This window comes from Lathyrus oleraceus, chromosome 3 (assembly GCF_024323335.1).
Source record: "Lathyrus oleraceus cultivar Zhongwan6 chromosome 3, CAAS_Psat_ZW6_1.0, whole genome shotgun sequence".
Lineage (NCBI taxonomy): Eukaryota > Viridiplantae > Streptophyta > Magnoliopsida > Fabales > Fabaceae > Lathyrus > Lathyrus oleraceus.
In genome coordinates, this window is record NC_066581.1 from 73,066,851 (window position 1) to 73,091,516 (window position 24,666).

General features: G+C 42.1%; 1 pseudogene; it reads left to right on the forward strand.

Moving 5' to 3' along the window:
• The window catches only part of LOC127129740 (FAD-linked sulfhydryl oxidase ERV1-like), a 43,491-nt pseudogene that overhangs the window by 11,724 nt on the left and 7,101 nt on the right, over positions 1–24,666 (forward strand).

The window sequence follows — 24,666 nt, forward strand, 5'->3', positions numbered from 1 at the left end:
AGAGTGGAGCTCACTTGTCTACCGTTTCCTATGGTTGATCCTTGGTACCCATTGATTGAGGAATCATTGCTCGTGCGCGTAGAGTCATTCCTTTGCATTCAACACGTCCACACAGATATTTCACCAGACGCAATACACCTAGGCTGATGGATCTACCCAATACAGATGTTCTCGAGCTGAAGGAGAAGATGAACGAACTGATTAATATCATGCAAGGGTTTGCCGTAGGGCAGAAAGCACTTACTAATAAAGTAGAGAAGCTCGAGCGGGCTTCAGCTGCCAACAGTGGTGTCAATCTGGATGGTGTCTCTAACCATGGTCTTGGAGGTTCTAGGGACGGTGGAAAGAGGACAACTGTGGGTGTAGTGACTAACAATGCCGGTGGTTTTGGTGCTGCCACAGGTGGTGGACCCGGTCAGATGGGCAATAACATGAAGGACAATCTTTTTCCTCCGTTCTTTGGGGCTGATGAAGATAGGGAGGAGGACAGAGAAGCTGATCAATTCTCTATGATGAATGAGCCGTTTGGATAGTATGGTGTCCAACCACCCAATAAAGAAATTCAGTTGCTGGCAGAGAAAATCAGAGCTCTAGAGAGTTATGCCACTCTGGGGGTTGTGAATATGTCAAATATGGGGCTGGTTGAGGGGATTGTGATCCCACAGAAGTTCAAAGCGCCTGCATTTGATAAGTATAATGGGAGTTCTTGCCCGGAAACTCACCTCCAGGCTTTCATCCGTAAGATTTCTGCCTATACTATGGATCAGAAGTTGTGGATGTACTTCTTCCAGGACAGTCTGTCCGGAGGATCCTTGGAATGGTACACCAAGCTGAAGTCTTCTGACATCAAGAGCTGGCAAGATCTGGGTGATGCATTCTTTAAACAGTATCAGTTCAACGCTGACATGGCTCCTAGTCGCACCCAACTGCAGGGTATGTCTTAGAAGCCTAATGAGGGGTTTAAAGAGTATGCGCAGAGGTGGAGGGAGTTGGCTGCCAGAGTTCAACCTCCATTGGTGGATAGAGAGATGTCGGATCTGTTCATGGGTACCTTGCAGGGGGCCTTTGCTGAGAGGATGGTTGGATGCCCGGTTACCAACTTTGCAGATATTGTGGTAGCCGGTGAAAGAATTGAAAGTTGGTTGAAGCTGGGGAAAATCCAGGGTGGTAACGCTTCGTCATCTGGATCGAAGAAGCCCTTTGAAAATGGTCAGAGGAAGAAGGAGGGTGATACAAGTGCTGTGTATACCCAAAGAGGACCGAGTAGGGATCGTTACTACCAGCACACTGCTGCGGTAACTATTCCTGCTGATAATCAGCCTGCACAACAGCAACAGCAACAACAACAACAACAACAAAGACAGCCGTTTCAGCAGAGACCGCAGAGGGCCGGGTATCAAGTCAGAGGGAGAATGAATGATCGTCAATTTGATAGGCCACCTGTGACCTATTCATTCCTGTTGAAAAAGCTGAAAGATTTGGGGTTGGTACAGCTGAGAACTTTGGCTCCTTTGAGACCTGATCAGAGGCCAGCCAGTTTTGATGAGAACGCTAAATGTGAATTTCATTCAGGTGCTCCTGGGCATAACGTAGAAAACTGCAAAGCTTTTAAGCATGTAGTCCAAGACCTGGTGGATTCTAAAGCTATCAACTTTGCTCCATCTCCAAACGTGAATGCTAATCCCATGCCTGCGCATGGTCAAATGGGGGTGAATGCAATCTCTGAGGAGGGCAGAATTGGGTTGTTGAATGTTGATCAGTTAAAGACTCCGTTGGCTGAGGTCAAACGACAGTTGTTGTTGAATGGGGTCTTTCCGGGCTGTGATGTTTGTTGTGCTGCATGCACTGTTACTCCTGATGGGTGTATACTCTTGAGGGAGGCTGTCCAGAGGCTGATGGACGAAGGAAGTCTCAGGTTTGAGAAGGCTGATTTGGGGAAAGAAGATGTCTCCACCATAACTATTTACTTTGACCCGGTTGATTTGTCAACGTTGGCAGATGCGGCTCCAGTTACCATCACGGTACCTGGGCCGATTCCTTATGACAAAGATGATGTCGTGCCGTGGCATTATGGTGGGGAAGTTTATTGTAACGGAGAGAAGCTGGAGGATCAAGCTGCAGGTGAAACCACCGTTTCAAAGGTGGATAATGCCGGACCTAGTGGTTTCACTCGTAGTGGAAGGCTGTTTGCCCCTGATGCTTTGAGAAGTGGGGAAGGAGAAAAAGAAAAGAAGGAAAAGGCCGAGGCTTTAGCCAGGGCAAGAGGAAAACAAGTGGTAAACGAAGGTACTCCTGTGGTGACACCGGTGCCTGGTGGGTCGGAGAGAGAACTTGATGATGAAGCTGAAGAATTTTTAAGAATCATCAAGAAGTCTGAGTACAAGCTTGTTGACCATCTGCAGCAGACCCCATCCAAGATCTCGATCTTGTCGTTATTGCTAAGCTCCGAGGGGCATAGAGAGGCTTTGCTGAAAATTCTGAAAAGAGCCTATGTTCCTCAAGAGATCACAATCAATCAGTTAGAGACGGTGGTGTCTAATGTTCATGCCAGCCATGGGCTGGGTTTCACTGACTTGGATCTAACTATGGATGGGAGGAATCATAACTGGGCTTTACACATTGCGATGGAATGTAAAGGAGCAGTGCTTTCACACGTGTTGGTTGATACTGGCTCCTCTTTAAATGTGTTGCCTAAGAAGGCCTTGGCGAAGCTGAACTGTGAAGGGTTGATCCTGACGCCCACTGACCTGATAGTGAGGGCTTTCGATAGTTCGAAGCGGGCGGTGTTTGGAGAAGTAGAGCTCCCGGTGAAGATTGGGCCTGAGGTGTTCAAGTCGGTATTCTATGTCATGGATATTCAGCCGGCATACAGTTGCCTGTTGGGTCGCCCATGGATTCATGCTGCTGGGGCAGTGACTTCGACTTTGCACCAGAAACTGAAGTATATCTGGGACGGGCAGGTTGTCACCGTTTGTGGGGAGGAAGATATCTTCGTCAGCCACCTATCATCGTTTAAATATGTGGAAATGGACGGTGAGATATGGGAAACGCCGAGTCAAGCATTCGAAACCGTTAAGGTGGAAAATGCTCTTTTTGCTAAAGAAGAGGAGAAACCGTCCATTGCTTCGTATAAGCAGGCCGCTGAGGTGGTGAAGAGTGGGGAAGCTCCAGGTTGGGGGAAGATGATGGACATCGTCGCCAAGAAAGACCGATTTGGAGTGGGTTATCAGCCGGGCCGAGGCTCGTCTGGACAAGGTAGAGGATGCCGTACGTCGTTCACATTCACCAGTGCTGGAATGCTGGATCCAGATCACATCTGTATGGTGGATGAAGAAGCTGACAGTGACTGTGAGATAGATCAGTGGATAAAGCCGTGCGCACCAGGGATGGAAGTCCAGAACTGGAAGGCTGAAAAGATCATCACTGTCACTCTGCTTGAAGAGTAATATTTTTGTGTTTTCAATTTTATTTGCATGGAAGCCTTACGTGTTGCCCGACACGTAATGGTTCATTGTAAGGGCCACCTCATGTTTCATTTTGCAAATTTTGCATCAGCAATAAATGGATGTTTTTCAATTAAAAGCGGTGTTCCCTGTTTTTCATTTATTTTTGCAGTTTAAAAACAAAAATAAAAAATGGCAATGTTTCATTTTTCTTTTCAATTTGTCTCGCTCCGATTCTAAAGCAATGCATGAATCAACATTCATGCAGATGCGATCATTCTCCGGATCTCATTGATAACAATCCTGTTACACCCTCATATGACTTCGACAATCCGATCTATCATGCCGAAGAAGAAGGCGAAGAAGATTGTGAACTGCCGGAGGAATTAGCCAGGTTGTTGAAACAAGAGGAGAAGGTGATTCAGCCGCATGAGGAGCAAGTTGAGATTGTGAATTTGGGTACTGACGAGGCCAGAAAAGAAGTGAAAGTTGGGGCTGCTTTGGAGGAAAGTGTCAAGAGCAGAATGGTAGCATTGTTGAAAGAGTATGTCGATATCTTCGCCTGGTCTTATCAAGATATGCCAGGGTTGGATACCGATATCGTTGTGCACAAGCTACCGTTGAGAGCAGATTGTCCCCCAGTGAAACAGAAGTTGCGCAGAACTCGACCTGAGATGGCAATGAAAATTAAAGAGGAGGTTCAAAAGCAGTGGGATGCTGGTTTCCTCGCTGTCACTAATTATCCGCCTTGGGTCGCAAACATTGTGCCGGTGCCAAAGAAAGATGGGAAGGTAAGGATGTGTGTGGACTACCGGAATTTGAACAGAGCTAGTCCGAAAGATGATTTCCCATTACCTCACATTGATGTGTTGGTAGATAATACAACTCAGTTCTCGGTGTTTTCCTTCATGGATGGCTTTTCTGGCTATAATCAAATCAAAATGTCGCCAGATGATATGGAGAAAACAACGTTCATTACACCGTGGGGCAGTTTTTGCTACAAGGTGATGCCATTCGGTCTCAAGAATGCCGGTGCTACTTATCAGAGGGCCATGGTGACTTTGTTTCATGATATGATTCATCATGAAATTGAATGCTATGTTGATGACATGATAGCAAAGTCCCAGACAGAAGAGGGGCATTTGGTAGATCTGGCCAAGTTGTTTGACCGACTGAGACAATTCAGACTGAGGTTGAATCCGAATAAGTGCACTTTCAGAGTGCGGTCCGGTAAATTGCTGGGGTTTATTGTAAGTGAAAGAGGAATCGAGGTTGATCCTGCTAAAGTAAAAGCAATAAGAGAAATGCCTGAACCAAGAACGGAGAAGGAGGTTCATGGTTTCTTAGGTAGATTGAACTACATTTCACGGTTCATATCTCATCTAACAGCCACGTGCGAACCAATATTCAAGTTGTTGAGAAAAGATCAAACGGTCAGGTGGAATAATGATTGCCAAGCGGCATTTGAAAAGATAAAAGAGTATTTGCAGGAGCCTCCGATTCTGATGCCTCCTGTGGAGGGACGACCGTTAATTCTGTACTTGACGGTCCTCGAGGGGTCTATGGGGTGTGTACTGGGGCAGCATGACGAGTCTGGTCGAAAAGAGCATGCCATATACTACCTTAGCAAAAAGTTTACCGACTGTGAAACAAGATATTCACTGCTCGAGAAAACTTCCTGTGCTTTGGCCTGGGCTGCTCGCCGACTGAGACAGTATATGCTGGTTCATACCACTTTGTTGATTTCCAAGATGGATCCGATCAAGTATATTTTTGAGAAGCCAGCATTGACCGGACGGGTTGCGAGATGGCAAATGATTTTGACGGAATATGATATCCAGTATACCTCTCAGAAAGCAATCAAGGGGAGTGTATTGTCTGATTACCTCGCCCAACAACCTATTGAGGATTACCAACCGATGAAGTTTGAGTTCCCTGATGAGGACATCATGTTTCTCAAATCGAAAGATTGCGAGGAACCAATCCCGGAGGAGGGGCCTGGCCCTGAATCTGAATGGATTCTGATGTTTGATGGGGCCGTTAACGTGAATGGTAGCGGTGTTGGTGCTGTTTTGGTTACGCCGAAAGGATCTCACATTCCTTTTGCTGCCCGGCTAACATTTGAGTGCACCAACAACGTGGCTGAATACGAAGCTTGTATCTTGGGGATTGAAGAGGCGATTGATTTGAGGATCAAGAACCTTATTATATATGGAGATTCAGCTCTGGTTGTGAATCAGGTTAACAGAAAATGGTATACGCATCAGTCTCATTTAGTTCCATACCGGGACTATACGAGGAGATTGTTGACGTTTTTCACCAAGGTGAAGATGCATCATGTGCCTAGAGAAGAGAATCCGTTGGCGGATGCTTTGGCTACTCTGGCCGCTTTGATTAAGGTGCAATGGTGGAATCAGTTCCCCAGTGTTGAGGTGGGACGTCTGGATAGACCGGCTTATGTGTTTGCTGTCGACACAACACCTGATGATGAGAAGCCGTGGTATTACGATATCAAGCGCTATCTGGAAACCCAAGAATATCCTGAGGGAGCATCCAAGAAGGACCGAAAGACTCTGCGGAGGTTGGCCATGGTGTTCTATCTAAATAAGGATGGGGTGTTGTACAAGCGGAATTTCGATTGGGTTTTGCTCAGATGCGTCGATGGTAAAGAAGCAAGCTAATTGATGAAAGAGGTTCACGAGGGGTCGTTCGGTACCCATGCCAGTGGGAATGCAATGGTGAAAAAGCTGCTGAGGGCAGGTTATTATTGGATGACAATGGAGGCCCAATGTTTCAATTTCGTGCGAAGGTGTCATAAATGCCAGATTTATGCTGACAAGGTGCACGTGCCTCCAAATCCGTTGAGTTTGATGTCGTCTCCGTGGCCGTTTGCTATGTGGGGAATTGATATGATTGGGAAGATTGAGCCTACGGTTTCGAATGGGCACCGGTTCATATTAGTGGCTATTGATTACTTCACCAAGTGGGTGGAAGCAGCCTCTTATGCGAACGTGACGAAGCAGGTTGTCGCCAGATTCCTCAAGAGAGACATCATTTGCAGATATGGGGTTCCCGAAAGGATCATTACTGATAATGGTTCTAATTTGAACAACAAGATGATGGCAGAACTGTGCCGGGAATTCAAGATCGAGCATCACAATTCTTCTCCTTATCTTCCGAAGATGAATGGGGCGGTTGAGGCAGCCAATAAGAATATTAAGAAGATTGTGCAGAAAATGGTTGTGACCTATAAAGATTGGCATGAGATGTTGCCGTTTGCATTGCATGGGTATCGAACTTCGGTGCGCACGTCTACTGGGGCAACGTCTTTCTCTTTGGTATATGGAATGGAAGCCGTGCTACCGGTTGAGGTTCAAATTCCCTCTTTGAGAGTCCTGATGGACGTGAAATTGCAAGAGGCTGAATGGGTAAGGACTTGGTATGAAGAGTTGAGCCTGATCGAGGAAAAGAGGCTGGCGGCCATCTGTCATGGGCAGTTATACCAGCAGCGGATGAAGCGTGCTTTTGACCGAAAGGTACGACCTCGTGTGTATCACGCAGGTGATATGGTGCTGAAAAGGATCCTTCCTCCTCAAAACGATCGTAGGGGCAAGTGGACACCCAATTATGAAGGTCCATTCGTGGTCAAGAAGGTTTTCTCTGGCGGAGCCTTGTTGTTGACGACCATGGATGGTGAGGATTTTCCATCCCCTGTGAATGCAGACGCAGTTAAAAAATACTTCGTATAAAGAGACCCGCTGGACGGAAAGAATAAAATAGTCCAGGAAAAAATGGGCATCCCGGCGAACCGAAAAAATGGAAATGGTTCAGGCAAAAATTAGGGATAAAAATGAAAAAAAACTGTACACCCGGCAAGTCGAAAACCTGAAAAGGCGGCTTGGGCAAAAAGGGGTATCCCGGTGGACTGAAAACCCGAAAGGGCGGTCCAGGCAAAAAAGGGATTGAAACGAACAACTGCGTCTGGCATGATCGTTTACTTTGGGTATGACATGGATAATCCCCGGCAGGGATCAATCGGAAACGTCTTGTTCAGAAGGCAGAAAGCAAGGAGAGTCTGAGGACATATGGGGTGTAACCGAGTTGGAACTCGATGAGATCACGGTTTCACATTGCCATTAGGATAGATTTTTCCTTTTGTGCGCAATTACCTCTTTTCAGGAATTGCTTCTTTTGTATTGCTCAGTTTCGAGCCACAATTTTTCAATCAATAAAATGCATATTCAGTCAAATAATTTTGTTTTTGTTTTTCATTACCGCTTTGATTACAAAAACATCCAGTTATTTTTGATAAAGGATCTTTGCATTTTAAGACATACAGGTCCCTTCCAATGCATGTTTATAAGATCGAAAACTTGAAATCTTATTCGGAAGGTTGAGTGACCCAAGTGTTGAAATCTTGACACGCCTGGGGCACGTTTTTTATCTAACGATCTCTTTTGCAGGTGTTGTTAGGTATTTTCACTCACTTGCAGGTTGTGATGTGGAAGTTTTTGACAAAAGATCCCCGTAGAGTCCGGTCAGGGACGACTGAATTGAAGAATGGTGGAAAGACGGCGATAGACGTACGACGATCCTGGATATTAATCAAGAAGACTCTTCAAAGTCTGAAGATTAGAAAGTTTGTACTAATCTAAGGAGTTCACTCTCCGTAGAGTACGGAGAAGTCGGGAATACAAGGTGATGAATCAGAAAAGTCCAGACGAGTCTGGGAGTTTTCAAAATTGGAAAGCTGACATTGGATGGTGAATGCCAGGGTTCGACGAGTCGACGGGTGTTCAGTACCAGACTTTCCTCATTTCCCCAAGCAGAGTCGGGATGACTAACTCCCCAGCAGATTCAAGGTTTGTGGCTTCCCTAGCAGGGTCGGGATGGTTATTTCCCACAGCAGGTTTTAGATCGGTGTTTCCTCAGCAGCCGGGCCTGAAGGTTGCTATTTTTCCGGTGGAGGTGTCTATTGGTAGTGGTTTTTCCAAGCAGGGTCGGGATTGTTATATCCCCAGCAAGTCAAAGGTTGTTGTTTTCCCCACAGAGTACGTTGGTGGTTTATTCCCCAGCGATGTCCCCAAGCGGATCGGGTACAGAGGAGGTTATTCCTGGTAAGGGTGGCCTATTTCCCAGCAACAGTGCTATTCCCCAGCAGGGTGGAGATCGGAGTGTTGGCGAGTTCCTCAGCAGAGTGCCTCGAGCTCCTCAGAAAAGTCCCTTGAGGGGGATACTTTTTATGCATTCATCATTTAGATAAGCATAGCATATTGCATAATAAATCGCGTAGCATTTCCATGGTTATGGAGCATTACGCTAAAAAATCATCATGCATCGTCATTGCAAGCATAAGCTAGTCTCAAACCGTGGATACCGTTTGAGATTTGGTTCCGCCAATGGGTGAAGATGCTACTCAAGCCGTGGTTACCGTTTGAGGAGTGATTTCGCTAGTTGGAAAATCAGCATCAGTATTGCAAGCATCAGGTACTCAAGCCGTGGTTACCGCTTGAGATTTGGTTTCGCCGGATGGTGAAGATGTTACTCTGAGGAGTTTAGCATCGTGGTGTTGGGTTACGGTATTCCCCAGTAGTGCGATACTGGAGGAGATTTCTGTCGTGCGAGATAGAAATTTGAAGATGTTACTCTGAGGAGTTTAGCATCATGACGTCAGATCAGCAATGTTCCCCAGTAGTGCGATACTGGAGGAAACTTTTCCGTCGGGCGGAGATGGAAATAAAATCAAAGGACGTTACGCGATCAGCGCGAAAATACAGTTCAATTGGAGAAAGGGAAGTGTTGAGGCATTTTCTGGAGAACGGGGTTCAATTGGAGAAAGGGAAGTGTTGAGGCATTTTCTGGAGAACGGGGTTCAATTGGAGAAAGGGAAGTGTTGAGGCATTTTCTGGAGACTGGGGTGCAAATGGAGATTGGAGTTGAAGATTATATCCGGGATGAGGTCCACAGGATTATCTTCTGTTCATGTGTCACCTTAGACTTTGGCTGAGGCCAACAGAGGTCGTTATGGGTGTCTTCTGAAGAAGAATTGCACATGTTACCTTCCTATTGTGAAGGTGTACCCTCTGATATGTCGCCATCAGAGTGGTGTTTTGGTGTTATTTCCGACGTTGCCAGCGGAATTATCACAAGAAAGTGGAGAGCGGGGTTCAAGTGGAGAGAAGGAAGTGCTGGGCATTTTCTGGAGAACGGGGTCCAAATGGAGAAAAGGAAGTGCTAGGCATTTTCTGGAGAACGGGGTCCAAATGGAGAAAGGGAGACACAGGGTGTTTTCTGGAGAACGGGGTTCACAATGGCGATCACAAGTTATCGTCAGGCGACTGGGGTTCAAAATGGAGAATGGGGTTCATTATTTGGCAAACAAGACTACTATGAAGTTGTCGGGGTTCAACTGCGGTGATCCGAGATCATTTGCGCGAAAAAAAAACTTGTTCGGGGTTCAAGAAAAACGAAAAAGAAGAGAATCAATCAGAAAGTTTCGGGGTTCAAGAAAAGCAAAAAAAAAATAGTAATACTAATCCCCAGCGGATGTGGGGTGTTCAGGCCATGGTTCCTGTGTTACCATTTATTTTGGTATACAAGTCGACATTCTGTTTCGGTATTCAGGCCAACTTGTCTCCGTACCAGACGGATTGTTCTTTCGAGATTGCTTCTTCGCCGATTCTGACAGGCATTGTTAATTATTTCCCATCAGAGTGCAAATTATTCGTCTGTTCTTGGTATTCAATCACTCTTCACCCTGATCATCTGAAAACCGAGGCTGTTCATATCGACAGGTTCACAGTGGATTGAATAGGGGCACCTGTAACACCTCAAAATTTGCCCTCCTCTCTTGGGACTAGCTTTGCATATTGCATTTCATTTTTAGGACATTAGTCATTGCATCTTTGCATATCATATGGAAACAATGAACAAGTCATCCTCCTAGGTCTTGCTCAGAAGATAAAGAGGTTAAAAGATTCAAGTCTGAGGGGCTTATTGAATTGATCACTAGCCATCTGAGGGTTTGTGCTTCAATTAGGGTTTCTTGGTTCCTCAAGGAGATTGGGTATTATCTTGATTGAATTGGTACATTATCATCACCAAGAGGTTCATTGTGCCTGATCAGTTCCTTGGGATTAGGGTTTTGACCTCTGGTCAACCCTAATCAGTTGCATTATACCAATCAGGGTTTTTCAAGGAGAAAAGGTCTTTCGTTGAGATGGAGGTCATCACGTGATTTTATTGAGCTTGTATAAGCTAGGGTTTCATTTTGGAGCCATTTCATCAAGAGATTGAGGCTCAAAATCATCTGTGCATGGCCCAAGTCTTCTATCAACTGCAAAAGTCAACCAAAAGTCAACTGTTGGATTTGAAGGTGGGAAGTGGTTAGAAATACTCCATTCATGTTCAAACAAGTCTCATTTGACATTTCAAACATCAACTTTGAAGAAAATAAAGTCAGGACAAAACTTTCCAAAAATAGAAAGTGACTTGTAATTCAAAATTGCCAAAAATGGAAAGGTTTTCAACTCAAGATTACATCATCAAGAAAGCTTCAAATGAAATTTTGTTGAACATGAAAGTTGTAGATCTTTCTCTCCCATTTCCAAAAAGTCCAAGATCATCAATTTCTCATGTGTGGTTGAAGAGATATGATCAAAACTTGGTCAAGTGAACATGGAACTTCAAATGTGCATAACTTTCAAACCATAAGTCCAAATGAGATGGCTCTTTTTGCAACATTCTCCTTTTAACCTCTAGTTTCCAAATTTGGCATTACATGACATGCATTCCATTCACATAAATATTTGAAAATTCAATTGATTTTTGGAGGGAAAAATGAAATTCAAAATGTGTGCATTATTTGAACATGGCATCACTTCTATTGGCTCCAAAACAGGTTTTTGAGTGAAAATGAGTGCAAATTCGTACTGTCCATACATGCATTTTCATGCATAAGATGAAATTCCAATTTTGCAAAAAACACCTCCAAACTCAATTAATTTTCATTAGCATTTGGTTTAACTTAATTAATCATGTTTAGCATAGCATATAAATAGAAAATCCTAACAGAATTCATCATATTTTCCCAATTCTAGATCTAGAATTCTCAAAGTCTCTCAAAATTCTCTCTCATTTTTTCTCCAAATTTCTTCACATCTCATGCATTTTTCTTGATCAATTCATCATCTAGTATCATCATGGAGCATGTTTGAACCAAGATCCAAGTGAATTCGTGCACCTTGAAGCAGCTCAAAGCTTGAAGCTCAACAATGGTGAAATCCAAATTCTGTGGAATCGTGCTCGATTGAACCTCAAGCCTCCTTCCAATCAACTCTACAAGCATGCTAGAAGACATTTGGAGCATTACAAAGGCTTGATTCATCAAATTCCAATTCTGCTCATCAAGAGGTCACAAATTCGAGTCTCTCTTTTCTTGAAATTGTTATGCTATACTTGTAGATCTTGCAATGCTTGTAATTCTGAGCTTTGAACCACTAGATTCCATGCAATATTCGTTGAGTTATGGTGATTTAAAGTTTTGTGCATGAAACTTAATTTGTTCGATTCTCTTTGGATATGATGTTTTAAGCTTAGTTATTAATTGATTCATGCTCTATGATGAAAGATCTATCCATTCATGTATTCAATTTTAAAAACTGGAGATTTTGTTCTTGATGATTCTTGAGTTCCACTGTTTGTTCTGGTGTGCGCGAAGGAGACGAGTTGCAGGACATTAGGCAACGGTTTTAATTTGCATTTTGCCAAAAGCGTTGCATTAGTTTGTTTATCCTAGGGTTTAATTTTGATTGGTCATGGGAGAATGTCATGCGTGCACTGTGATTGGCCAGGGGAACTTAAGTGAAACGCAGAGTTTTCGTCTCTGGCGCCAAATCATCAATTCAAATTAAATAATAACAATTCCTTTAATTCATTTGTTTCATTACATTTTTATTTCATTTCTCATTTGCATCTTTAAAAATTCATAACAAATGGAAAATTGATCCAAAAAATATGGTTGTTTTTGCATTGTGTCACATTTTCTCTCTAGTTTTTTTGATGATTAAAATGGAAATTGTGCTTGGCTGAATAATTTCTTTTCCCTAGGGTTATTGTACATGTATGCATTTTGGACATGGCCTTGCTTATGCATTTGTGAAATGATGGTTGTTGATCCAATGCTCATGAAATTTGACATGTTGAAACTAGACATCTTGCTGGACATTTTGGTATTGAGTTTGCATTTTTATCAATTACCATTGCTGATTTATGATTTTTCTAAGTTAGGTGTGACAATGTGAGTCACACCTTGAGATGTTCAACTTGATTGATGAATTTTCCTTATCAAATGATCTTCAAATGTTCTGATTTTTTGTATGGTGCTTAATATGAATGTTGTGAATGCTCATGATTTTTTGTGGAATTTTTGGATTCATTTCTGATTTGTTTGAGATTTTTCAACCTGGATGGTCATTTGTGCACTTTTGAAGTGTCTTGAATTTCAATCATTTGTGAAATGCTTGTGCTTTATCCTATGAATGTGAAACTTTGCACATTGCTTCTAGACATGTTAAAGTTTGTTTTGGCTTTGGTTTGTGGTTTTTACCATGTTTCATTTCTGTTTTAGGCTTGTGCTAAGTTGAAGTGCCAAGATGTGTCATCAATATGCTTGTTTGTGCTTCCTTGCCTTATGCGATTTGATTACCATGCCTAATGTTGCCCAATTGCCTTGATTTTTGATGTGTTGATCATGTTGTATGTTCTGTTTAGCCATGAATTTTGTTGAGATTAATTGAATCATTTTTGAATTAATGTGCATTTGTTCATTCTGTTGTCTCAATGTGCTTTCGACTTGCATACCTTGCCATGATTGGTTGATGAAATGAATTTGGTTGATGCTATTGACATGAGACCTTTTGGATTATGTTCTTAATTGATTGAAGTTGATTCATGTCAATTTTCATGTTCTATTTTGAATTTTTTTCTCCCTCTTTGACCCTAGGCCTTGCCCTAGTGGTTTGCCTCTCATGTTTGAGCTTTGATTTCAGGTTAAGAAGCACATGGCCATAATGGGATTGATTCACTTGCTTGAGTTGATAATTGGTTTATATTGGTTAACCTTGAGTTGTTTTGTAGGTGGACTTTAGCTCATTTGAGTTGAGCTTGTGCCTTGCACACTGTTGCATTGCTTGCTTATCTGTTTGACTGTGTAATTAACTGTCTGTTTGATTGTCTGGATTGTATACTGATTGGGTTAGATTTTTTTCAGGTACATTAGTTGCTTAAGTTCTTTTGAACTTGCTTTTGCTTGGTTGCTTAACCATTGAGGTATAACTCACTGACTTCATGTAGTCTGGAAGACCTGTCCTGTTATGGGAGCAGGCACCTGTCTGAAGTCCTCCTTAAGAGGCAATGCTTGTGATTATTTATCTTTGTCCCTATACATATCAAAGACCTCCTAAGAGAAGAGGCATTGGCAGATACAAGAGATGTGTAGTCCATCTCCTGCTACTCAGTGAGTCATCCACCTTGCCCACACACCTTGTGTTGATGCATTGTGGATATTAACCCAAGATCTTTGTTGTGTCAGTCATGTGGAATAGAGTCCCACTTTCTGGACTCCCACACTTTCATTTGTCTGAAGCTCTCCCAGGCCAGGGATAAGAGTTGTGAAGTCTTATCTTCACTTCCCATTTCATCTGCTTCACCCTAACTCTCAATGTTAGGGTTAAGAGCTAACATCACCCTGATACAGTGGCTTGTTTGTCGAGGTTGACATGACCCCTTGACTAAAGCCTAGCCTTGTGTGAGCCTCCCTGTTTGTATATAGTGTGTGTGCTTGCTTTGTGCTTTTGACTGATTGTGTTGTTTAAGATAGCTTGCTGCCTGTGCAAGTTAGATAGAAACCTTAACCTAGGACCATTGTGGATTGCATGATAACTATTAGGCTCGAGTCAGTCTCCCTTCTAGTTTGTCATTTCCCAGTCTCTGGTTTAGCAGAAGTTTCTCCCCTGTTCAGGGGAACTACGTTGCCCTGATCCTCATACCAGATGAGGTACGTAGGCAGGAGGTCGTACGAGATCTCTCTGGGCACCCTTTTTCTTTTTGTGTGTGTTTGCTTGACAATTGTTAGGCTCGAGTGCCAGACTCCTTAGTAACTTGTTTGTGTGTTAGCCTTCTTGTGTGTGTTAGGAGATGGATGTAAGCCCAGCGATTGGCATTCCGTATCCTATTGTCGTGTGCTTGGAGTCTGACGTAAGTCCAGCGATTGACAGTCGGTTTCCAGTGTGGGTTTATTTGGTTCGGAGTCTGATGTAAGCCCAGCGATTGGCGTTCGGTTTCCATGTTTGCCTGTTTGCGTGTGTTTTGTTTCGGCGTGCGTGAGCCGAACTACGGTAGCTCTGATTCTCATTTCAGATGAGATACGTAGGCATAGGATGCGATATCCTAGCGAGCCATTTCCCCTCTTTCTCCCACCTGTGTTGTTTCCAGTGTGTGTGTGTGTGATGTTTGTGAGCAGTTAGCAACCTTTCTTCTTTCCTTTTGAGCGTGGATCCCGTCGAGTACGACGGACGTGAGGGGTGCTAATACCTTCCCCTTGCGTAACCGACTCCCGATCCCATCTCTCTTTGGTCGCGAGACCATATCTTTTCCAGGTTTACTTCGAGCATTTCCTTTCCCTCTTTTGGGATAAATAACGCACGGTGGCGACTCTGTTTGTTTTTGTTTTAGCCCGCCGGTTGTTTTTCGCGGATGCGACAGTCACTCAACGTGTTGCCTAAGAAGGCCCTGGAAAAGTTGGACTGTGAAGGAGTGGTGTTGAGGCCCACTGACCTGGTTGTTAGAGCCTTCGATGGCCCAAAGCGGGCTGTGTTTGGGGAAGTGGAGCTCCCTGTAAAGATCGGGCCCGAGGTGTTTAAGTCTGTATTCTATGTCATGGATATTCAGCCGGCATACAGTTGCATGTTGGGTCGCCCATGGATACATGTTGCTGGGGCAGTGACTTCGACTTTGCACCAGAAACTGAAGTACATCTGGGACGGGCAGGTCGTCACGGTTTGTGGAGAAGAGGATATCTTCGTCAGCAACCTATCATCGTTCAAATATGTTGAAATGGACGGTGAAATTGTTGAAACGCCAAGTCAGGCATTCGAAACCGTCAAGGTGGAGAATGCTATTTTTGCTAAAGAGGAGAAGTCGTCCATTTCTTCGAATAAGCAGGCCGCTGAGGTGGTGAAGAATGGAGAGGCCCCAGGTTGGGGGAAGATGATAGACATTGTAGCGGTGTATTCGTTACTATATGATCTATTGGTTAAATCATAAGCAAAGTATACAATAAACATAGAGTCGCCACCGCACTTTTATTTATCCTAAGGACTGGCTAAAAAGCGAACAAAAGCCTAAGAAGTTTTACTCGTAGAAAACCAATGAAAAGATCAGAGATCGGGGTAAGGGGTAAATTACGCAAAGGGAAGGTGTTAGGCACCCAATGCGTCCTAGGTACTCCTAGGGAGCCCTTTTCACACTTTGTTGTTTGAAAATTATTATTTTGTCATGACATAAGTATTGTGCAAACATGAGTGGGATGATGAGAAAAGAATGTACAAATTAATTATTTTTGTGTTTGGATGGATAACCATTGCCTACGTACCTTCCATCAAAGGTAAGGATCAAAACGCCGTAGTTCGGCTAAAAGATTTCCAAAAGTTAGTGAGTTCAATTTTAAACACGAGCCCTAAGGTTTTACGTTACCCATGGGAGAAAACTCAACCTTTTATAACAACTAGTCCACCATGTGAGAAAAGCTTCAACTTGCCAGAGAGGGGTTAACCCTATAATAGGCAAGGAAGACTTACAATTCAATCAACTAAGGACAAATAGGTGAGATTAATATCAACCAACTAGGGTAAATCAAACCTATAGCTAATGTATGAAAACTTAACAAACATGGACAAAGCCACAAAATCATTTGAATGGGTGAAGTTATTTGGATTATTTACAAAGTGGGGTCAAAGTATGATTAAAGTCAATTCAAAATGAAGTATTTACAAAATGGAGTTTGAAAAATCATGGACTTAAGGTCCAAGTTTCTAATTTGAAAAGGGGTGAGAATGTTTGCACAACATTTATTTCAAGTTTTAAAACATGTGTGAAAAGGTAGGACACAATGGGATGAATGGAATAGAAGAGTGAATGTAAAACTTCTTAGGAGGGTCCACCTCTTGAAATCATATAGAAGATGATTCAAGTGGGTCCTTAGGAATAGGCTACAAATGAGCAATAATCTGAACATGGTAACAGATGAAAGTAAATGAAAGCGGATACTGGATGCCACTCAATGGTCTTATACCCGTCTCCTAAAACAAGTAAGGATATCAGAAGCCACTCTATGGACTTACACTAATCTCCATCAGAATAATACAAAAAACAAAACAGGGAAGTCAACTGCCAATCTATCTGGACTTATGTTAACCTCCACAGTATGATCCTAGGAATACAAATGCCACATCACAGGGACTTACAATGAATCCTCACATACAACAACAATGCTCAATCAAAGAGCAAAGAAGATATGAGTGACCAATGAGGTCTTACACTCTATCTCTTCCATGTCATAGGAACAAAAGCCAATCAATATGGACTTACAATTGTCCTCAATGGGAAAACATCAATGTCACAAGGACAAAAGAAATGATCATGCACTAATGGCAAACAAAGATGATAAATGCACAATGGCAATCAATGATAGTAAATGCACAATGGCAAACAAGTAATCATGTATAAATGAGTCAAGTAATCGATCACATAAATTCAAGTAGCACACGCTATAACCATTCAATTAGGCTCAAGCAAAAGGGTTTGACTATGAAAGTCCACTGTAAGAGGTAAGTGTCGCTCTTAACCTTGCCATTGAGGGGCTAAGGTGAAGCAGATGAAAGGATATGAGGGGTGTGCCTCATTGCTTCTATCTCAAGTCCGAGAGAGCATGTAAATATAAGAATGTGGGGGAGTTCAGAAAGATGGAACTCTTTCCCCGATTAGACTCGATAGATCTTGAGTTTGGATCTCAATGCTACAACCATGTAATGGGAGCAAGGAGAAGACTCACAGAATAGTGGGAGATAGGCTACTTATCTCTTTGATCCACCGATTGCCTCAAAATGAGGACTTTTCCTGCTTGGGACAAATATAAACAATCACAAACATTGCCTCTTAAGGAGGACTTCAGACAGTTTGCCCGGCCAAATAACGGGTCGGGTCTCCAGACTACATGAAGAAGAAGGTTCTATACCTCAATGCCAATTGCTTATAAGCAAAGCAATGCAAGTTCTTAAGATAACTGAGCAACTAAGGGTACCTGAAATAGTCAAACATGATCAGCATCCCAACATAAACAAAACAATAACATAAGAATCAACCAATGTACAATTAAACAATAATGTGCATAGCACCAAGTTCATGTGAACCAAGCCCTACAAAACAAACAATTGGTCAAATGATTTCAACTCAATTATGCATCAACCTCCTTAAGGCATTAGCTTTTTAACCTGAAAAGTCAAAGTCAAGCTCAAACATAAGTAACAAGACCACTAGGCCAAGCCTAGGGTCCAAAGGATGGAAAAATCCTAAAACAGCAAGTAAATCATAATCAAAACCAAGATATTTCAATTACAAAGGGATCCCAATTGGGCTCATATCCAAACTATGCACTAATTTCAATTTATGCACAAATTAAGACAAAGTAAGCAATGTTGAATCACATATGGACAACCAGAATGATTACATCCAAAAAAAATACCAAAACAGCATAGAAAATTCCACAAAAATTATATCCTAAACAGAGGACATTCAACAAGCTACATGTCAATTTTTATGCCATTTGGACTAGTGGAGCTATGGGAATTAATTCAACATGTTAAGGCATGCAAAAACACAACCAAAATAGGTCACAACATGTACACTAACTTCAATCAAATGGTAAACAGTGATATTAAATGGGAAATGAGTAGGACCAAAGCCAAATGAAAGCTACACATGTCAGGAACTACTACACCAAATTTCATATTCATAGGGTTAGGGATGAGGATTTGGCAACATAGGGAAGAATGTTACACAAGCAAAGCCCTAAAAATGCTAAGCAGCAAACAAAATTTCTAATCAAATAGAAAATGGATTATTAAAATCCACAAAAATTCATGTTGAAAGTTAACATGTCAAAGGTATCTCATGCAAAAAATCAGAACCATAGGCCTAATGGAAGCATGGAAAAATAATTCATGAACTCAGCATATCAAAGTGTGACACATATTGTCACACTCAAAAAGAATTAATCACATCTAATAGACCAGAGGTCCAAAAATTACAAATCATATGTCAAAATCTCCAGGAGAGGGTCAAGAATCACCCTCTAAAATTTCAATTCACTTGGATAAGGCATGGTCATTTTATGATTAAAATAGCAAAACATATGAATATTACACACATTATGAACATCCCTATGCCAAATCAAAATTTTTACCAGGCACAACTTCAAAAAATATGTCCATAAAATTCTACAGGAAAAATGGAGACCATAGGAAAAATCCTCACATTTTTTGGATTAGCCAATTATTTTTTATGAATTTTTTAAGGTGTTATAGCATTTTTTAATAATTATTTGGAATTAAGTTAATTAATTAAAATCACCAATGGCATTATGGTAAATAAAATGCCACGGACCAAAACGCACAGCACAACTTAATGTGCTGGCGCTGTACCATTGGTTAGGATTTTGCGGGAAACACAATTTAAAAATTCCCTTGCCAAATAGCGAATCAAACTGGAGAAAATTTCCAGGAACGATCTTCTTCCCCGCGCGGCACACACACCTCCATATCCAAACTCGGCTTCAATCATTTCATCGCCAAATTGCACAAACTAATATCCGTTGGAATCGTCTCACCGTGTACATCTCAACTATGTAACTAATTCCACCTAACTCCTAACACAGCTCACGGATCGATCGAATAAAGTTTCTCATTCAAAGCTTCGAGTTCAGATTTCTCAACCTATAGTTCACCGTTTCACAAACCGAGCCTAGCATGATAAACTACGTCTAACAAGCTACAACACGCATAGGATAATCGAAAGAATCATGAGACTCGAATTTTGAGTACCTTGCTATGGCAGTGATAGTTCGCGTGTTCTTTGCACCTCTCGACCAAAAACAGATGGACTAGAAGCTGCAAGAAATTGGATACGATGCCCAGGTTCGATGGAGGTTGCTTCTACCGCGCGAAATTCTCAATTCACCATTGATGCCTCCAAGATGAACAGCCACGAATGAAGCTCCTCTTGATTCAAACTTCCGAAACAGATGGAGTAGAGGATGATGGAAGATCAACACAAAAGGAATTTCGAGAATTGATCAAGAATCGGTGAAGTTTGATCAATTTTTGTGTGAAGTGTTCTTGAGAGATTTTCAGAAATTGGAGAGAATTTGGATCTGATTTTTGGGATTGTGAAATTCTGTTAGAGATTAGTTGTGATTAGGCTTATATATGGTGCTCTTAATCCAACTCATAATCAAGATTAGCAAAAATGAAGATTAGCAAAAATGAGCTTATGTGTGTATTTTGGCTTTTTTGCCCTTGGATGCTTTTGATCAATGTAACAGTGGTTTATCACCTCAAGCAAACCATAAATATCATTTGGAAGCTGATGGCATTAGTCTCGTGTCCAAATTCTTCATACTTCTCAATTTCACTATGTGATGGTACTTTGTCCATTTTTCCAATTCATTTCAAAAGCTAATTTTCAAACCATGAAGCCTTGGCATGTTATGAGTATTCCAACAAGTTTCAAATGCCATTTGTGAGGTGTTGCAAAAATCCCCACTCAAAAATTCCAATTATTTCACAAGTTGGACAATTTTGCCCCTGGTTCATTTAACTGTCCAGTTGAAATTTGACCTTTTGCATTGACCTTTTTTGAAGAAATCCAATTATGCACCATGAAAGTACATGTCAAATGGAGTTTGTGCATATAAAGAACATTCAATTTGGACAATCCATGTGGAAGTTACGCCCTTCTGATTATGGGTCATTTTTGAAATTGATCTAACCATATCTTGCTAACCATACATGGGATTTTCAAGTTCTTGGACTTTTTGGAATGGTGAGGACAAGGTCTTCAACTTTCATGTTGGACAAATTTTGATTTGAAGCTTGTATCATGATGTAAATTTGAGGAGCCAAACTTTCCATTTTTGGCAGGTGAAAATTACAGGTCATTTCCATTTTTGGAAACTTCTTGTCTGACCTCAAATCCTTCAACCTTGATCTTTGAAATGTCAAATGAGACTTGTATGGACATGAAAGAGACTTTTCCAACCATCTCACACCCTCCAATCCCTGATTAAATGCACAGTTGACTTTTGTTGACTTTTCTTGACTGGGCCATGTTCTGATGAATTCCAAGTCTCTTTCAATTGAGATCTTGCTTCCAAATGATATCACAAGTTATATGAACTCTTTATGAATGATCATGGTGTCCAAATTCTTCAAGAATGGTCACCATCTATTGCTCAATGGCTGATTTTGACTGTTTGACTGATGATTGCTTCAACTGCAAGCAACATGGTTAGATGACAATATTTTTGTACTTTTGGTTAGTAAACATATGAAAAGCAATGATATACAATATGCTATACATGCTTGGTGATCAAGAACCACACTCACAAGGTATCCCACCCACTAGGAGGGAAGCTAGGGTATGCAATGATCCTTGAGGCCATGATATGATATGATATGGGCCATGAGGGATCTTAGGGCCAAAATTGGGGTCTTACAGATGCCCCTATTTAAGGTCATTCTAGCCGGAGGAGTGAAGTTTAGAAATCTTCATCTCGACGCGGTAGAATGGGCTTAAATAATAGTAATGAGACAAATTTTGGTCCCTAAGAGACCTCATGATGCAGTTGTATGCATGCAAAAGACAAATTCTGTGGAGAATATATGGTTCACACAGAAGAAAAGACGATCCATCGGAGTAATACACTCACCAGGAACAGAGACTCTAACAAGGCTCTTATTGGGGATAGTAAAAAAGAATGCGTGAGCAGGACACGACTTCAAGTTGGGGAAAGACAAAACTGACACGGCGTGAACGCGACACGACTCTGATTAGGGTAATAACAGAAATCAGACTAGAGACCTCACTGGGGAGTGAATGACTCACACTGGGGAAAAGAAAAATTCCAAAGGAAAAAACGTCCATTGGAGAGACACGAGCTGACTCCTGGGGAGAAGCAACAGGAAACTCCACTGAAGAAGCACCAAAGAAATGAAGATGTTACCGGTATAAGGGCAACAAACTCAGGAAGAATGAATATCTAAGACCGACATAAGGGTGAGAGATATCAATCAACCAAACATCTGAGAAAGACCTGGGAAAGGTACATAAACTCAGGAAATCTGACTCCACAAGGGACCAAAGTCATAATAGGGAATGGAAAGGAAGGGACACCAGGGATACCGGGTTGTAGGTATGTAACAGGCGACCGACCAGGGCGTGATTTGGTGTGTGTTCCAAAACACTCATCATCCTGAAGAGAGCGAAAGCAAACTTGTTTATAGGATGAAAATTTGATTCTGTAAAGAATACAAATCTTACTCAGTTGGGGAAACAAACAAAGTGTTCGACAAAAGAGTGCATGAGATATATTATCTATAGCCGTCAAAACGTAGACAATATTCTCGCATGGAAAATTATCCTGAACCGGGTGGTAGGTTGTTTATAGGATAAGATCCGGAACCGTGAATTGGTTTGTGTTCCAAGACACTCATCACCCTGAAGAAAGCTAGAACAGCAGACTTGTTTATAGGATGGACATTCGATTCCACAAGGAATGCGAATCTTACTCGACTGGGGATGATCAACAAAGGACCCAACCAAAGAGCGCATGAGATATATTATTCATTACCGGCAGACCGTGAATAATATACTCGAATGGAAGATTATCCTTAACCGGGTCGTAGGTTGTTTATAGGATAAAATCCGAAAACGTGAATTGGTTCGTGTTCCAAAACACTCATCACCCTGAAGAAAGCTAGAACAGCAGACTTGTTTATAGGATGGACATTCGATTCCACAAGGAATACGAATCTGACTCTGCGGAGAAAACAATCAAAGATTGACTCGAGAGTGAACGAGATATAATATCCATCACCGTCAGAACATGGATAGAATACTCACATGGAAGATTATCCTGAACCGGGTTGTAGGTTGTTTGTAGGATAAAATCCGAAAAGAAAGGCATCGGGATACCAAATTAGGTATATAATGATGACCAGTCAAAGGGCGCAACAAACATTACCAACAAGAGGGTAAATGAAAGAAGACTCGCTGGGATACATTGATGAAAATCAATGATCCGGGTAACACAATCACTGACAAAAGGTGAAAGGACCCGCTGGGGATAAAATTGCTAGCATACGGCAATTGTCCACAAAAGACTTGCTGGGGATATAAGTGCCGATCTGAGCAACTTATCCAAGCAAAGGAAAATCAACATCAAGAACTAGATGAAGATATCCACAAAGAGGGAATTGTCATCGGTTGGGATGAACAACAAAGTTAACTCTGCAAGGAGAGAACAAGGTTTATGACTACTGGTTTGTAGAAAAACCGCAAAGATAGGACTTACGACTGCTGGTTTGTAGGCAGAAGGCCAAAAGATGGTGGGGTTGACCACAAAATTAGGGTTTACATCTACCGAATACGAGGTAGAAGACCAACAACTCCGCGTGGGGATAGAATAAATCACAAATCCGCACGGGAAACCAAAATAGGGTTTATAACAAACCACAAACTGCTGGAGAGCAGGAAAATAGGATTTACGACTACCGGTATGAGGGTAGAAAACCAAAACTCTGGCTGGAGAATAAAAGGTGTATAACCACAAATTCTGCCAAGAAAGCCAGGAAAGATAGGACTTATAACTACCGGTATGGGGGTAGAGGCCCGAAACTACTCCGCTGGGGATAAAAATCACCACAGGGAAGCACAAGGAACAGACGACAAATGTCAATTCAGGAAAGATCCGAAAAGACAGACTAAATCAAGACACGTCCTAATGAGGATATAACTCAAATAGGAACCTCCATCCCAATATATGTGCTGGGAGGAAACGGAAGAAACCGTCATCCACGAGGGTATATCTCAGTGGGGAACCGCAGAAGGAAAGACAACATTTCTGCTTATGGGGCTGACTCTATATGGAGAGATTTGTAACACCCGACCTCTGCTTGGGGGGATCTGTAAAGAGATCTATATCACCATAGCAGGGAACAACAAACAAAGGATATATGGCAAAAATGCAACATGAATATCTGAATGTTTTATGAATATGCATGAATATGCGTGATTTATGTTTGATGAATGCTGACAAAACAGACATTTCTAACACAACAGGTCCAGGAATCAAACGTCCGGTATTACACTTCCAGGGGAAAACCGACTGGAAAGCCAATTCTGCTGGAGATCTACATGCCATAAAGCAAAGATCTGCGGGTACTGCTGGGAAGCAGAAGCAAAAGAATCAGAGATATCTGGAGAATACCAAATCTCTGAGTGATGGATCAACGATCACCCCAACTAGGGCACAGAAAGTCACAACAGGCAAAGAGCCACAAAGACAAATCTGTTGGCGAACAAGAGAAAAATCTCAAAATCCTGCAGGGGATCCTAGCAGCACTGCTAAGGGAATGGATCCAACATAACTCCATTGGGGAACAACCCACTGAGGGAGCAAAGGTTACCCGGATAGAGTTTGGCTGCACACGCAACTCTACTGGGGATATCGTCAATTACTCTCTTGGGGAACAACCCACTGAGGAAGGAAAGCACCAAACAAGTAGATTCTGCAACAAACCACTCTACTCGGGGCGAACACATATCTGATGGATCACATCAGTAGATTCTGCAACAAAATCCGCTCTACTGAGGATCGACGAGTAATCAGGAAATCAATACAATCTCTGGATGACGGAGCTATCAACCGACCATACCGGGGATTGAAAGAGGTTCAACAGGCAATATTGCCACAACAACCGTTCTGCAGACAAATGCTGGGGAAAGTTGGATGAAAATGCGGGGATATCAACCCAATCCGCCATTGAGTAGGAAAATAAATCCTGCTCTGCTGAGGAGATCAACCATTCTGATAGAGAGAAAGTAAACA